The following is a 15,540-nucleotide window of genomic DNA, read 5'->3' on the forward strand; positions in this document are numbered from 1 at the left end:
CCCTGAAACAGAAAACAAGGTGAATGTTATTGTAAAATTTACTATGCACATTATGGTAGTGGTGAGGTGCAACTTATACCATGGCCCTCATTGTACCAGCTGCTGCGAAGATCCCAGCTGAGATCAGAGCCCCCATCATACCAAGTGCTTCACAAACACTCAGCGAGAGGCAATCGCTGGCCAAGATGTAAGACACAGGGCTATAACTAGGGCTGATTAGAAATTTTTCCATCAAAACATTTAGCTGGTGATGAAGTGAACATTTTTGTGAGAAGTACCTGCTCCCCTTGTAATTAAAAAAAAATTTGTTCCTTGGAAAAACTCAAACCTATCACTTTGAAATTTTGGGGATTTTCAAAGCAAAGTCAAAATCCGCCTTCCCCCCCGACAATTTGACCCGAAAGGCCTTTTCTTTTCATTTTAATCTTTGGGGATTTTTTGACAGAGGAATGATGGTGGCATGTGTGCGCATACGTGTCACCAAAAAAATTTGGATGGGGTTTAGTGAAGATGCGTTAGTCAGATAATCAGATCAAGAAAATGACAGAGACATAGAAGCAGAAAGATAAGGGGGACAGGGCACATGGGGAAACAGGAGGGCTAGTAAAGAAGAAGCATGTGGGAATTGTTACTGTGTGTCGTAATGTCTTGATATTCCTTCCTTCCTTTTTTTATTCACTTATTCTTTTATCTCATCTCCATTTATGTATGTATTCCTCCAATTTCTTATGCATGCATTTGATTAGTTGTCCCGTCATTTACAAATTAATTGAAATTATTAATGTAATTTAATCAGCATAATGAGGACACTGATTAACACATCCATTTCTTCATTTATTTACATGTTCATTTATTGTTTGTTATTTGTGTATTTGTTCAATACACTATTTATGTTTTTATTTATACATTGTATTCTTCCACTGTTTGTTCATTCAGTCATGTCTTCATTCTTTTCTTTATGGGTTATACATGCATTTATTATTTCCTTCCATTGTTTAGTCATTTATTTATACATTAATTTAATCATCTATCCACTTTCTTATTTATTTATATGTTCTACTCTTAATTTAAACATTAATTTATTTAGTCATTAATTTATTCATTAGTTTAATCATTCATTCATTCTTTTATTCTTTCACTTAGTTATACATTCGATTAACATATTATATATACATTATATATATATATATATATATTCCTTCATGTATTGGTATTCATTTATTTATTTCATGCATTAATGTATTCTTTTTAAAAAATTACCTATATTTTTATTGACTAATCAAATTAATCATGTATCAATCCCTTCGTTTATTTATTTATGAATTCCCACCTTGACTTATTTATTTACTCATTTATCAATCCAGTCATGGATTCCGTCTTTTCTCTAATCCTTCATTTATATGTACATTCTGTTATTCATTTATTTATTTACATAATCATATATTTATTCTTTTATGTATTTATCTGAACATTCACTGATTGCTTCATTGATTTATTTATACAAGTATTTATCACTCAATTATTAATTATCTTTACCCAGTTACATATCCCTTCATGTTCATGTGTAGACATGTATTAATTCATTATAACACATATTTGCTCTTTTATTTACTAATTAATGTATGAATTTATTTACATTTTAATTATTTGCTTCTACATTCCTTCCTTCCTTCCTCCCTTATTCATTTATTAATTCTTAGGTCCTGGTTGTGCAGACACTCTACAACCCCCTGTCAATCACTGAGATGACTCAGCAACATAAAGTTCAGCACACACTTTGCAGCACCGTGTGTGTGTGTGTGTGTGTGTGTGTGTGTGTTACTTAGTTCCTACTCTAGCCATTTAGTAATGAAGATAATTCTGTATTTATCCTTTCTTTTACTCATTCATTCACCAAAAGCAGCAAAGAATCCTGTGGCACCTTATAGACTAACAGATGTTTTTGGAGCATGAGCTTTCGTGGGTGCTCCAAAACGTCTGCTAGTCTATAAGGTGCCACAGGATTCTTTGCTGCTTTTACAGATCCAGACTAACACGGCTACCCCTCTGATACTATTCATTCACCAGTTATTCATTCTCCTGCATTGATAGTCTTAATAAATACGAACCATGGCCAGGCGTGAACAGTGACATTAGAAATGCTACTACATCTCCCCACTGTATTCCCTGAAAATCCCAAACTCTGATCTCTCCGGGAACGTCTGGGATAGCCAGGGGCTGCAGGTTGGGATTGATGGAGATTAGCAGAGCTGTGTATGTGGAAAATCCAGGGCTGGGATAACAGGGATTGAAGGGCTCTGACAATGATGGGGATGGGGGAAACCCAATATTGGAAAGAAAGAAAGAAAGAAAGAAAGAAAGAAAGAAAGACTCACCTTGCACTGCCTTAGCCCTCAGTCAGGTTCCATCTCTGTTTCCTCCTGCCCTGTGGCCCCCTCCCCTCCGGCTGCCTCTGGCTATATCCCCTCTGTCTGGGAGGGTGATGGCACTGGCGGTGGGAGGACGGAGCTGTGGGGCTCTGGGGAGCACAGTTGCTGATCGGCACCACAGGGCTTGTTAGTGAATCAGGGCTGATCCCTGGGACCCCCAAGGGAGGAGAGACGGATAGGAGGGGGAGTCTTGACTTCCAGCATCTCTGCCCCATTCTGCTCCAACCACTAGACTTCACTCCCATTCCAGAGATGGGTACAGACACCAGGAGTTCTGATGCACAACCCCTCTGCTTTAATCACTAGATGACACTTCACTCCCACAACCAAAGAAAGAACCGAGGAGGCCTGACTCCCAGCCCCATCTCCTGATCACTCAACGACTACTTTGTGGGGCAGTCACATTTCATCACCAGTTTTCCTGCATTAAGAAGCACAACTCAGTGTAGTGTGCCAATGAAAATGATGACATACAGCATCTGTGGGGTAAGTGGCTGTCTGCAGTGTGTGTGTTTGTGTTTATGTTTGGGGGTTACTTGCTGTGTGCTGAGCTTGTGTTTGTCAGTCTGTTTGGTTTGTTTGTTTGAAGGACCGTGTGCTGTAGCTGGCAGTTGGAGACGGAGCTACCAGGAAGGTTTGAAAGCTAGAAGCCTCTGGTAATTGGCTGAGCCTTAACCAGTGGGCGGGGCATTCACTCAGGCCAGGGCTTTATAAAGCTGTGCACAAGTGACCATGGAGCTTAGCGATCAGGAGCTGCTAACAGGGAGTTTCGCAAGGGAGTTTGGAAGGGGAGTAAGAAGGGAGTGGGGGTCCTTGTCGGTCTCATCTGTGACCCATTGGTCCCCTGAACCTAGAAACTGAGCCACATCCAAAACCTTTCTGTTTACAGCAGAGCAGAGCGGACCGGGAGCTGCAGACGGGAATTTGAGAGAGTTTGACAGAGGGAGGCTTACAATGGTGAGGAGGACCCGCAACACCTGTGCCAGCACTGCTTCTGTCTCCTCCACCTGTGCCTGTAGCCAGACAGAGCACCAAAGCATGGATGCTTTTACCCAGATTCTGGTGTGGGCTTGCAAAGACTGTAATTTGCAATTTCCACTTCCTGATATCCAGGCTGGGGGTGGTATCCAATGTGAAAGGTGCCTACTGGTGGAATCTCTCAGGCAGCAGGTGGGAGAGCTACAGGAGGAGGTGGCTAGGCTGAGGAACATCCATATCCATGAGCAATTCCTGGACAGTATCCATGTGGAGACAGCTGATGTAGCTGTCCCAGTTCACAGAACTACTGACACACCAGTGGAGGAGGAGATGCCTCAGGGTGTATCTGACACACGAGTGGAGGAGGAGGCTCAGGGTGGACACAGCCAGCTGGTTACTTCTAGCAGCAGGCAGTGCTCCACCCCTGCTGCAAAACCTCCTGCTGTGGTAAAAGATAACTGTTATGCTCTTCTTGATACAGGAGAGAAGGAATCACCCCCAACAGTTAAGGAGGGGAAGTCTCGTACCCCTAAGGCTGGGAGGTCTGCTGCCACCACTGATAAGAAATGTAGGGTAGTGGTGGTTGGAGACTCTCTGCTGAGGGGGACGGAGACACCCATCTGTCGCCCTGACCGTTCATCCCGGGAGGTATCCTGCCTGCCAGGGGCCCGTATCCGAGATGTTACAGAGGCATTGTAGAGGATTATCCGGCCTTCTGACTACTACCCCATGCTACTCATCCATGTGAGCAGAAATGATACTGCGAGGTGTGACACTGAGCAGATCAAGAGTGACTACAGGGCTCTGAGAGTACGGGTTAAGGAGTTTGGAGCGCAGGTGGTATTCTCTTCGATTCTTCCTGTTGTAGGTAGGGGCCCGGGCAGAGACAGATGCATTGTGGAGGTGAATGCCTGGCTGCGAAGATGGTGTCGCCAGGAGGGCTTTGGCTTCCTCGACCACGGGATGCTATTTGAGGAAGGACTGCTAGGCACAGATGGCGTTCACCTTTCGAAGAGGAGAAAGGCCTTATTTGCGCACAGACTGGCTAACCTAGTAAGGAGGGCTTTAAACTAGGTTCGACGGGGACAGGTGAGCAAACCCCACAGGTAAGTGGGGAACAAGACCTGGGAGATGGGTTGGAAACAGGAGGTAGCACGGGCTAAAATGGCAGTGAGGAAGGAGGGTCAGGGCAAACCTGGGAGGCAAGATCAAACCAGTATCTTAGATGCCTATATACAAATGCAAGAAGTATGGGTAATAAGCAGGAAGAACTGGAAGTGCTAATAAAGAAATACAACTATGACATTGTTGGCATTACTGAAACTTGGTGGGATAATACACACGACTGGAATGTAGGTGTGGATGGGTATAGTTTGCTCAGGAAGGATAGACAGGGGAAAAAGGGAGGAGGTGTTGCCTTATATATTAAAAATGTACACACTTGGACTGAGGTGGAGATGGACATAGGAGACGGAAGTGTTGAGAGTCTCTGGGTTAGGCTAAAAGGGGTAAAAAACACGGGTGATGTCGTGCTGGGAGTCTACTACAGGCCACCTAATCAGGTGGAAGAGGTGGATGAGGCTTTTTTCAAACAACTAACAAAATCATCCAAAGCCCAAGATTTGGTGGTGATGGGGGACTTCAACTATCCAGATATATGTTGGGAAAATAACACTGCGGGGCACAGACTCTCCAATAAGTTCCTGGACTGCATTGCAGACAACTTTTTATTTCAGAAAGTTGAAAAAGTTACTGGGGGGAAGCTGTTCTAGACTTGATTTTAACAAATAGGGAGGAACTTGTTGAGAATTTAAAAGTAGAAGGAAGCTTGGGTGAAAGTGATCATGAAATCATAGAGTTTGCAATTCTAAGGAAGGGTAGAAGGGAGTACAGCAGAATAGAGACAATGGATTTCAGGAAGGCAGATTTTGGTAAGCTCAGAGAGCTGATAGGTAAGGTCCCATGGGAATCAAGACTGAGGGGAAAAACAACTGAGGAGAGTTGGCAGTTTTTCAAAGGGACACTATTAAGGGCCCAAAAGCAAGCTATTCCGATGGTTAGGAAAGATAGAAAATGTGGCAAAGACCACCTTGGCTTAACCACGAGATCTTGCATGACCTACAAAATAAAAAGGTGTCATATAAAAAATGGAAACTAGGTCAGATTACAAAGGATGAATATAGGCAAATAACACAGGAATGCAGAGGCAAGATTAGAAAGGCAAAGGCACAAAATGAACTCAAACTAGCTATGGGAATAAAGGGAAACAAGAAGACTTTTTATCAATACATTAGAAGCAAGAGGAAGACCAAGGACAGGGTAGGCCCACTGCTCAGTGAGGAGGGGGAAACAGTAACGGGAGACTTGGAAATGGCAGAGATGCTTAATGATTTCTTTGTTTCGGTCTTCACTGAGAAGTCTGAAGGAATGTCTAGTATAGTGAATGCTTACGGGAAGAGGGTAGGTTTAGAAGATAAAATAAAAAAAGAGCAAGTAAAAAATCAGTTAGAAAAGTTAGATGCCTGCAAGTCACCAGGACCTGATGAAATGCATCCTAGAATACTCAAGGAGTTAATAGAAGAGGTATCTGAGCCTCTAACTATTATCTTTGGGAAATCATGGGAGACGGGGGAGATTTCAGAAGATTGGAAGGGGGCAAATATAGTGCCCATCTATAAAAAGGGAAATAAAAACAACCCAGGAAACTACATACTAGTTAGTTTAACTTCTGTGCCAGGGAAGATAATGGAGCAGGTAATTAAAGAAATCATCTGCAAACACTTGGAAGGTGGTAGGGTGATAGGGAATAGCCAGCATGGATTTGTAAAGAACAAATCGTGTCAAACTAATCTGATAGCGTTCTTTGATAGGATAATGAGCCTTGTGGATAAGGGAGAAGCAGTGGATGTGATATACCTAGACTTTAGTAAGGCATTTGATACGGTCTCGCATGATATTCTTATAGATAAACTAGGAAAGTACAATTTAGATGGGGCTACTATAAGGTGGGTGCATAACTGGCTGGATAACCGTACTCAGAGAGTAGTTGTTAATGGCTCCCAATCCTGCTGGAAAGGTATAACAAGTGGGGTTCCGCAGGGGTCTGTTTTGGGACCGGTTCTGTTCAATATCTGCATCAACGATTTAGATGTCGGCACAGAAAGTACACTTATTAAGTTTGCGGACGATATCAAACTGGGAGGGATTGCAACTGCTTTGGAGGACAGGGTCAAAATTCAAAATGATCTGGACAAATTGGAGAAATGGTCTGAGGTAAACAGGATGAAGTTCAATAAAGATAAATGCAAAGTGCTCCACTTAGGAAGGAACAATCAGTTTCACACATACAGAATGGGAAGAGACTGTCTAGGAAGGAGTATGGCAGAAAGAGATCTAGGGGTCATAGTAGACCACAAACTTAATATGAGTCAACAGTATGATACTGTTGCAAAAAAAGCAAACGTGATTCTGGGATGCATTAACAGATGTGTTGTAAACAAGACACGAGAAGTCATTCTTCCGCTTTACTCTGCGCTGGTCAGGCCTCAGCTGGAGTATTGTGTCCACTTCTGGGCACTGCATTTCAAGAAAGATGTGGAGAAATTGGAGAGGGTCCAGAGAAGAGCAACAAGAATGATTAAAGGTCTTGAGAACATGACTTATGAAGGAAGGCTGAAGGAATTGGGTTTGTTTAGTTTGGAAAAGAGAAGACTGAGAGGGGACATGATAGCAGTTTTCAGGTATCTAAAAGGGTGTCATCAGGAGGAGGGAGAAAACTTGTTCACCTTAGCCTCCAATGATAGAACAAGAAGCAATGGGCTTAAACTGCAGCAAGGGAGATTTAGGTTGGACATTAGGAAAAAGTTCCTAACTGTCAGGGTAGTTAAACACTGGAATAGATTGCCTAGGGAAGTTGTGGAATCTCCATCTCTGGAGATATTTAAGAGTAGGTTAGATAAATGTCTATCTGGGATGGTGTAGACAATATTTGGTCCTACCATGAGGGCAGGGGACTGGACTCGATGACCTCTCGAGGTCCCTTCCAGTCCTAGAGTCTATGAATCTATGACATACATATATATGTATTAATATTAATACCCCATTGCTTACCGTCTTACTGATCTTCTGTTTACTGATCATTCTTTTTTCGTGTTCTTCACTACTATTAATATCATCACTCTTCATAATGGTTCTTCCTCTCATGACTTTTAATTATTCAGCTGGATTATTAGCAGAACCATTTGTTTTACGTTATCTTAAAATTAACATAATCATTAAGGGCTATCATTGATATCATAAATCACACTATACATGGAATTGTTCTCTTCTCAGGTGTTAATTTCTTTATTCATCTCCACACTTACTGTTCTATTAAGGATATACTGCATCTTATTGAGATTAATAGACCAGTAAGTGTGGAGATTGCCTTGTGAACAGGTCCCTTCTCCTTCATCATCTCAGCAACTGCCTCTCCATCCAGACACAATTATAGAGACCATATCCCTTCGCAGTTCAAGTTCACACAATATCCCAACATAATCTACAACAACTACCTAAATGGCAGTGTGATATCAAAAAGCCTTCGGGGCTGGATTAAATATTATACACTATAAACCAGTGTCTAGGATCTCAGCTGCAGAAGTTATGGCATTACAGTAGAATCTCAGCTTCCATTTTCTAAACTATTGCAATTTCCTAGACTTTGGGGTTGAGAATGAAAACTTGAAAATGTTACCAAGACTAAGACAAAAGCCAAGTGTAACCAGTAGAGAAAATCTGTCTGAGTCTTGCATAAGTCAATCACTCATGGAGAGGAGGGAGCTGTTCTGTGTTAACCAATACAACACTTGCCTGAGTCTGCAGAGAGCCTGAACCAGTCACAAAGATAGCTTCATAAGGCTGAGGCACAGGATGCTGCTCCAAGACTTCGCTTGCCATCAGTAGACAGATGGGGCAATTCTGAGTGATACAACTCATTTTTTTATAGATCTGTCTCTCCTAATGCAAATGGAGCAGTTCTTAGAGGGTGCTCCTAGGGAAATAGAAAAATATATCCTAGATGGGAAGCCCAACACTGTAAACAAGGCAGAAGGAAATCAGAACCAAATGAGTGGAGGTGGTGGACAAAAATAAAGCTAGTAGCAGTTGGTGCGAATAGCAGAAGGGGCAACCTAATACAACACCCTACAACCAGGGGCAAACCAAGGCCCCACCTACACCCCAAGGAAAACCCGAGACACCTTATTGTTCCACCACACCATTCTCCAGCAGCCCACCTTGCCCCAGTGACCAGTCAGCTGGGCAATGTTTTAAATGTAATGAGCTGGGGCATGTGAAGGCCATCTTCCCCAAGAACCCCAACAGATTGCAGTTCATTGCACCGGAATCATACCAAAGGTCCTCAGGCCCAGATGCCTCCCAGATACCATCAGAGTGAAGGGAAACAGTGAGTGTAGGCGGACAGAGGGACATTGGAACACAGGTGTCAGCTATCCACCAATCCTTAGTGGACCCCAAATTCATCAACCCTGGGGCCCAAGTGATGATTCAACCCTTTAAGTCAAATTCTTTAAACTTGCCTACAGCCAAGTTTCTGTCCAGTACATTATCCCATTCCCATCTGATGCCCATGCTGCTGGGGGAAGACTTGGCCAGCCATGTGAAGCTAGCCAAGAGGGTAGGAATGGTCACCTGCAGCCAGGCTAAGCAAGCCTCCACATCTATCCCTGTTCCTGAGCCTTCTACAAGGGCCTCAGCTGTGTTACCAGAAACCCAGACTCAGCCGGTGGAACTGGATCTCATGTCAATGACTGCAACAGCAGTAGTGGATCCAGTCCCAGAGACCCAAACAGAGCCAGCCCCAGAACCGGAACTGATGGAGCAACCAGCACCAGAACCATTGCCAGCACTGAATCCAGCACTTGCAATCCCATCTGCAACTCCGGAAGCAGTAACTCTAAGCAACATCAGGGCTAAAAGTGTGTGCAAGGCATTAACAGACATTTTTGCCAGAATAGGATGGCCCTCCAACATCCTTAGAGATTCGGAAACTAATTTCCTGGTAGGGACCACGAAAAGCCTTTGAGAAGCTATCATAAACAGATAGTTAAGGGTTAATGTCTCTTTTACCTGTAAAGGGTTAAGAAGCTCAGTGAACTTGGCTGACATCTGACCAGAGGACCAATAGGGAGACAAGATACTTTCAAATCTTAGTGGAGGGAAGTCTTTGTTTGTGCTGTTTTTTTCGTTGGTTGTTTGCTCTTGATTTGGCCTTCCTGATTTCAGTACTGCATGCCTGAGCAATATTTTTATTCTCCTCCTTGGTCATTTGTCCAATCTTCCACTTCTTGTAAGTTTCTTTTTTGTGTTGAAGATCAGCAAGGATTTCACTGTTAAGCCAAGCTGTTGGCCTACCATATTTACTATTCTTTCTACATACCGGGATGGTTTGTTCCTGCAACCTCAATAAGGATTCTCACACTTCTTATCAAACTGTCTGTAATGGGCTATCTTGATTATCACTTCAAAAGTTTTTTCTCTTACTTAATTGGCCTCTCGGAGTTGGTAAGACAACTCCAACCTTTTCATGCTCTCTCTGTGTGTATATATATATCTCCTCACTATATTCCATGCATTCAAAGAAGTGGGCTGTAGCTCACGAAAGCTTATGCTCAAATAAATGTGTTAGTCTCTAAGGTGCCACAAGTACTCCTGTTCTTTTTGCAGATACAGACTAACACAGCTGCTACTCTGAAACCTAAAATACAGGCAGGTCTCCTGGACTCCTTTCCCCCTCATGTTGTTTTCCCTGGGGATCCTATCCATCAGTTCCCTGAGGGAGTCAAAGTCTGCTTTTCTGAAGTCCAGGGTCCATATTCTGCTGCTCTCCTGTCTTCCTTTTGTCAGGATCCTGAACTTGACTATCTCATGGTCACTGCCTCCTTGAGTCCCATCCACTTTTGCTTCCCCTACTAATTCTTCCTGGTTTGTAAGCAGCAGGTCAAGAAGATCTGTGCCCCTAGTTCAGTGGTCCCCAACCTTTTTGTGGCAAGTAGCACATTATGTTTTCAGAAGAGTGTGGCATGCACCAACAATTTTTCAAGGCTTATTTTGCATTTGTACAATAAATATGAAAAACATCATATTTAATATTACATAATATATGAATCCATAAGATAAAATAGGTAATTGTACATGTAAAAGGTATTAATTAAATTATTTGTCAATTACTCTTTCACCTTACCATGTGAATTTGTTCTTTTTTATCTACCTGTATGAAAAATTAAGGAGTTTTTACAAAATAAATATCATAAACACTTTTCATCTTATTTATTTTTTAAAAAGTAACACATTATTGAACTGCTTGTCCAAATATATTTATTATTCTTACTTTAACATAGATAGCCAGTTATAGTTAATTAAAAATATTCTGTATATTGTTACTTGTATCTGTATTTCAATACACAAACAAACAAGTATGAAAAAAAATTAAACACAAGTTAATCATAAGCGCTCATCAGCACTTAATGGAAAATAGGTATCATTAATTCACGTGATTATTTTAATAAAGTCAGTGTGATTTTTGACACTGCATTTCTTCAGCTAATTTTTCGTAGTTGGGAGAGTAGGATGATATTCCCGTTCATAAGCAATCATCAAGACAGGCATTTGTAAGCTGAGATCTGTATTTTGATTTTATGATGTCCATTGTTGAAAACAGAACTTTGCACAGACAAGTGGAACTGAAATAAGATTTTATTTTGTATGCTACATTTTTTAAGATAGGAAACTTTTTTCGGTCAACCAGATTCCAAAAGTTTTCATCTGTTGTGTAGGTTTTAGAACAATATAAATTTGAAGGTCCAAAATATCCAGTTCTGCGTCTTCTGTTCTTACTTGAGTGAGACTCGAAATTGATGTAGCCATTTCTGTTACCTCTATTTGGGAAGTAAAAGGATTCACAAGAAAGGCAATTACAGGCTCAGTGGTGGTGAACTGTTGAAATCTCTTTTCAAATTGTTCCAGCAGTGTTTGAATATAGGTAACAAATGGTGATGGGTTAAAATCACTGTCACATACCATTTTCTTCATACCTGGGAAATGTTCAAGAGACTTGGTCTTCATATGTGACATCTAGAAGATCAGTTTTGTTTTGAATGATTTTACAGAACCTATCATTTGAGCCACATGTTTGTCTTTTCCCTGGAGCTCAAGATTTAAAATGTTCAGTTTGTCAGTAATGTCAGCAAGAAAAGCCAAGTCCATTAACCAGCTGGAATCTTCTAGTTGCTCAAAGTTCTGATTTGTGGACTTTGGAAATTCTTTGATCTCTTCTATTAGGCTTAAAAAATGTGCAAGAACTTTAGCTTCGCTCAGCCATCGTACTTCTGTGTGCAAGATAAGATCAGATTGTTTATCATCAACATCTTCCAACAGGGCCTTAAAAAGTAGGTGTTGCAAAGGTTTCGCTCAAATAGAGTTAATTATTTTAATAACAACATTCATAACATGTTGAAAAGAGAGAACTTTGAGGCACAAAGCTTCTTGATGGATAATGCAATGATAAGACATAAAGTTTGAAAAGGATTCATTCTTCTTACATTTGTCTTCAGAAACCAGAGAGAAGCTGCAGCCCCGCATCTGCCGGGGACAGAGAGTGCCGGCGACCGCGGTCCTGGAGTTCTCTGTCCCTGGCAGGCGCGGGGCAGTGACTTCTCTCCGGCTTAGCCACAGCCTCGCACTTGCTGGGGACAGAGAGAACCGATGCCTGCAGCCCTGGTGTTCTCTGTCCCCAGCAACCACAGGCCCACGGCTTCTTTCCCCTGCTGAGCACTAGGTGGGTGTACATAAATGCCCCAGCAGGTGCCATGTTGCCCACGGGCACCTCGTTTGGGACCACTGCCCTAGTTGGTTCCTCCAGCACTTGCACTTGGAAATTGTCCCCTACACTTTCCAAAACTTCTTGGATTGTCTGTGTACCTCTGTATTGCTCTCCCAGCAGATATCGGGGTGATTGAAGTCCCCCATGAGAACCACAGCCTGTGATCTAGTAACTCCTGTTAGTTGCTGGAAGAATGCCTTGTCCACCTTATCCTCCTGGTCTGGTGGTCTATAGCAGACTTGGTGATTACCTGTTCTGTTCATTCTCTTTGGGCTACCTGACATTGGTCATTGTAGGAAGACAAGATACTGAGCTAGATGGACCTTTGGTCTAACCCAGTATGGCTGTTCTTATGTACTACTGATCTTGCTATTAAGAGCACTGTGCAGCATTTTTACAATTCTTAACAGTGGAATCTTATAGTGGAATGATTAGGGTGGGTGGCTTGGAGTCAGGACTTCCTGCTTCTATTCCAAGTTCTGGGCTTAGCATGTAATCCAATGATTATGGGAGGGGTGGGGCAATATCACGACTCCTGGGTTCAAATCCCGCCCCCCACCAAGAGAGCATGGGGTCATGGGTGCTATAGAAGTGAGAAAGCAGCCTGGGACCTTTTTTGTTCTGTTATGGGTAGATAGTGTTGGGTCATGGCTAGAACAGCTGACTGGGATTTAGGGTTTGTCCTGCATTCTGTTCCGGATTCTACAGTCAGTCATTGTATAGCCATGAGTGAGCCCTTTCATCTCTGTGGTAGATGCTACTCCCATTTGCAGCAGTGTAAATACAAAGTAATTCCACTGCTTTCAGTGACATTACCCGAGATTTACACTGGTGTATTTGACAGCACATTCTAGCTCTCTGGTCTGCATTTTCCCCTCTATGAAATGAAGATAAGATTCACCTAATTTTATACTTCATTGAGTAGAAAGGTATTCAGATGTCTAAAAAGCAATTGGTCCTTACTCTGTTTTCCTTCAGCTTGGTGTAAACCAGCAGCAATCTCATTTGGTCAATGGGGCTGACTATCCTCTCACTCTACCCAGTTTAAATCTGGACTAACTCCACTGGAGTCAGTGGTTCCTCTACACCTCATCCCATCTTACACCAATCTGCACAAGCCAGGGGTCTGACTTCTGTGAACTAAGGTGGTTTTCACAAAAGAAGAATTATTCTACTGATGTAATCCTGACCATTGCCCTTCTCCTTCCCTCCAGAGGCAGCGCATGATGTTCTGAGGAAGAAAATGTCCAACCAAACCACCTTGATCCATTTCTTTCTCCTTGGATTCTCAGACATTTGGGAGCTGCAGATTTTGCACTTTGTGGTGTTCCTGGTGATTTACCTGGCAGCCCTGAAGGGGAACCTTCTCATCATCACAGCTGTAGCCCTCGACCGCCATCTTCACACCCCCATGTACTTCTTCCTGGTGAACCTGTCAATCCTAGACCTCGGCTCCATCTCTGTCACCAGCCCCAAATCCATGGCCAATTCCCTAATCAACTCCAGATCAATTTCCTATGCTGGATGTGTCATCCAAGTCTTTTTCCTCATCTTCTTGGTGGGAACAGATTTTTCCCTTCTCACCATCATGGCGTACGACCGACACATCGCCATCTGCCAACCACTGCACTATGAGAGTGTGATGAACAGGAGAGCTTGTGTCCAAATGGCAGCCAGTGCCTGGATCGGTGGAATTCTTTATGCTGCACTGCACACCGGGAACACATTTGCAGTAACTTTCTGGGCAGGTAACATAGTGAATCAGATTTTCTGTGAAATCCCCCAGCTCCTCAAACTTGCCTGCTCTGACTTGTACCTCAGAGAAATTGGGGCTCTCATCTTTAGTGCATGCATAGGCTTAAGTTGTTTTGGTTTAATAATTATGTCGTATGTTCAGATCTTCAACACAGTGCTGAGAATCTCCTCTGAGCATGGCCTGCATAAAGCCTTCTCACCTCACTGTGGTTTCCTTGTTTGTTTTCACTGGTATCTTTGCCTACCTGAAACCCACCTCCAGTTCAGCATCAGGTCTGGATCTCGTGGTGGCTGTTCTCTATTCTGTGGTGCCTTCTATGATGAATCCGATCATCTACAGCGTGAGGAACAAGGAGATCAAATCTTCATTGAGGAGACTGACTATGGGGAGGTTATTCATCAAGAATTAATTTTCTGTCTTTTTCAAATAAATACTCTTTCAGTTTGTGTCTCCCAGTCCATGCTATTTATTTCCATGACAACGCAGTTTATGCAGAAGTGGACAAGATTCTGCTCTCAATTGCCCCCAGTGCAAATCCAGATTAATTCCACTGATGTCAATGTATTTGGGCTGGTTTACATCATCATCAGATCTGACCCAATTCTGGTGTGTATTTCATAGGAGGGAGGAATCAGCATTTCATTCTGTGCCCAAGCAATGCCTATTAAGCTGTGTTGCCACTTACACCTGTTCCATGGACACTAGAAAGCAAAGATGGGAGCTTCTTTCCCTTTTATGTATTAATTAAGGTCAAAAGGTATCATCATGATAATCTAATCTGACCTCTTGCACATTGCAGGTGGCAGAACGTCACCCACCCACTCCTGTAATAGACCCTTAGCCTGTGGCTGAATTAGTGACATCCTCAAATCATGATGTAATCACTTCTAATTACAGAAAATTCACCATTTACACTATTTTAAACCTATAAGTGACCCATGCACTATGCAGCAGAGGAATGTGAAAATCTCCCAGTGTCTCTGCCAATCTGACTCCAAATATGGCGATCAGTTAGACCTTGCACATGTGGGCAAGACCCACCAGGCAGATTCCTGGGAAAGAATTCTCTGTGGTAACTCAGACTCTTCCCCATCTAGTGTCTCATCTCCAGAAGCTGGCGATCTTTGCTACTGGTAGTTGCCGATGGGCCGCATACCATTGTAGGCAGTCTCATCATGCCATCCCCTCCATAAGCTTATCAAGCTAAGTCTTGAAGCCAGTTAGATATTGTTTGGCCCCACTGTTCACCTTGGAAGGCTGTTCCACAGGGTATCAGCGGAGTCAGAGTGACATAAAACTGGCATATGTGAGAAAATAATCAGATCTTAACGTTTAGGGCTAGATCCTTAGCAAACCAGTGTAGTTCTATTCATTTTGATAGCACTTAACTAATTTACACCCTATGGGGATCTGAAATCCTGATTTCAAAGGAGATACATCCATCTACATGTATCCTTGATAGAAGCTACGTAGGGGTTGAACACAGGGCCTGTAGA

At 42.6% G+C, this 15,540-nt stretch overlaps 1 pseudogene; it reads left to right on the plus strand.

Moving 5' to 3' along the window:
- Positions 1 to 13,531: 13,531 nt before the first annotated feature.
- On the plus strand, positions 13,532 to 14,453 carry LOC127031816 (olfactory receptor 14A16-like; annotated as a pseudogene).
- Positions 14,454 to 15,540: the final 1,087 nt, after the last annotated feature.

This window comes from Gopherus flavomarginatus, chromosome 11 (genome assembly GCF_025201925.1).
Source record: "Gopherus flavomarginatus isolate rGopFla2 chromosome 11, rGopFla2.mat.asm, whole genome shotgun sequence".
NCBI classification, from domain to species: Eukaryota; Metazoa; Chordata; order Testudines; family Testudinidae; genus Gopherus; species Gopherus flavomarginatus.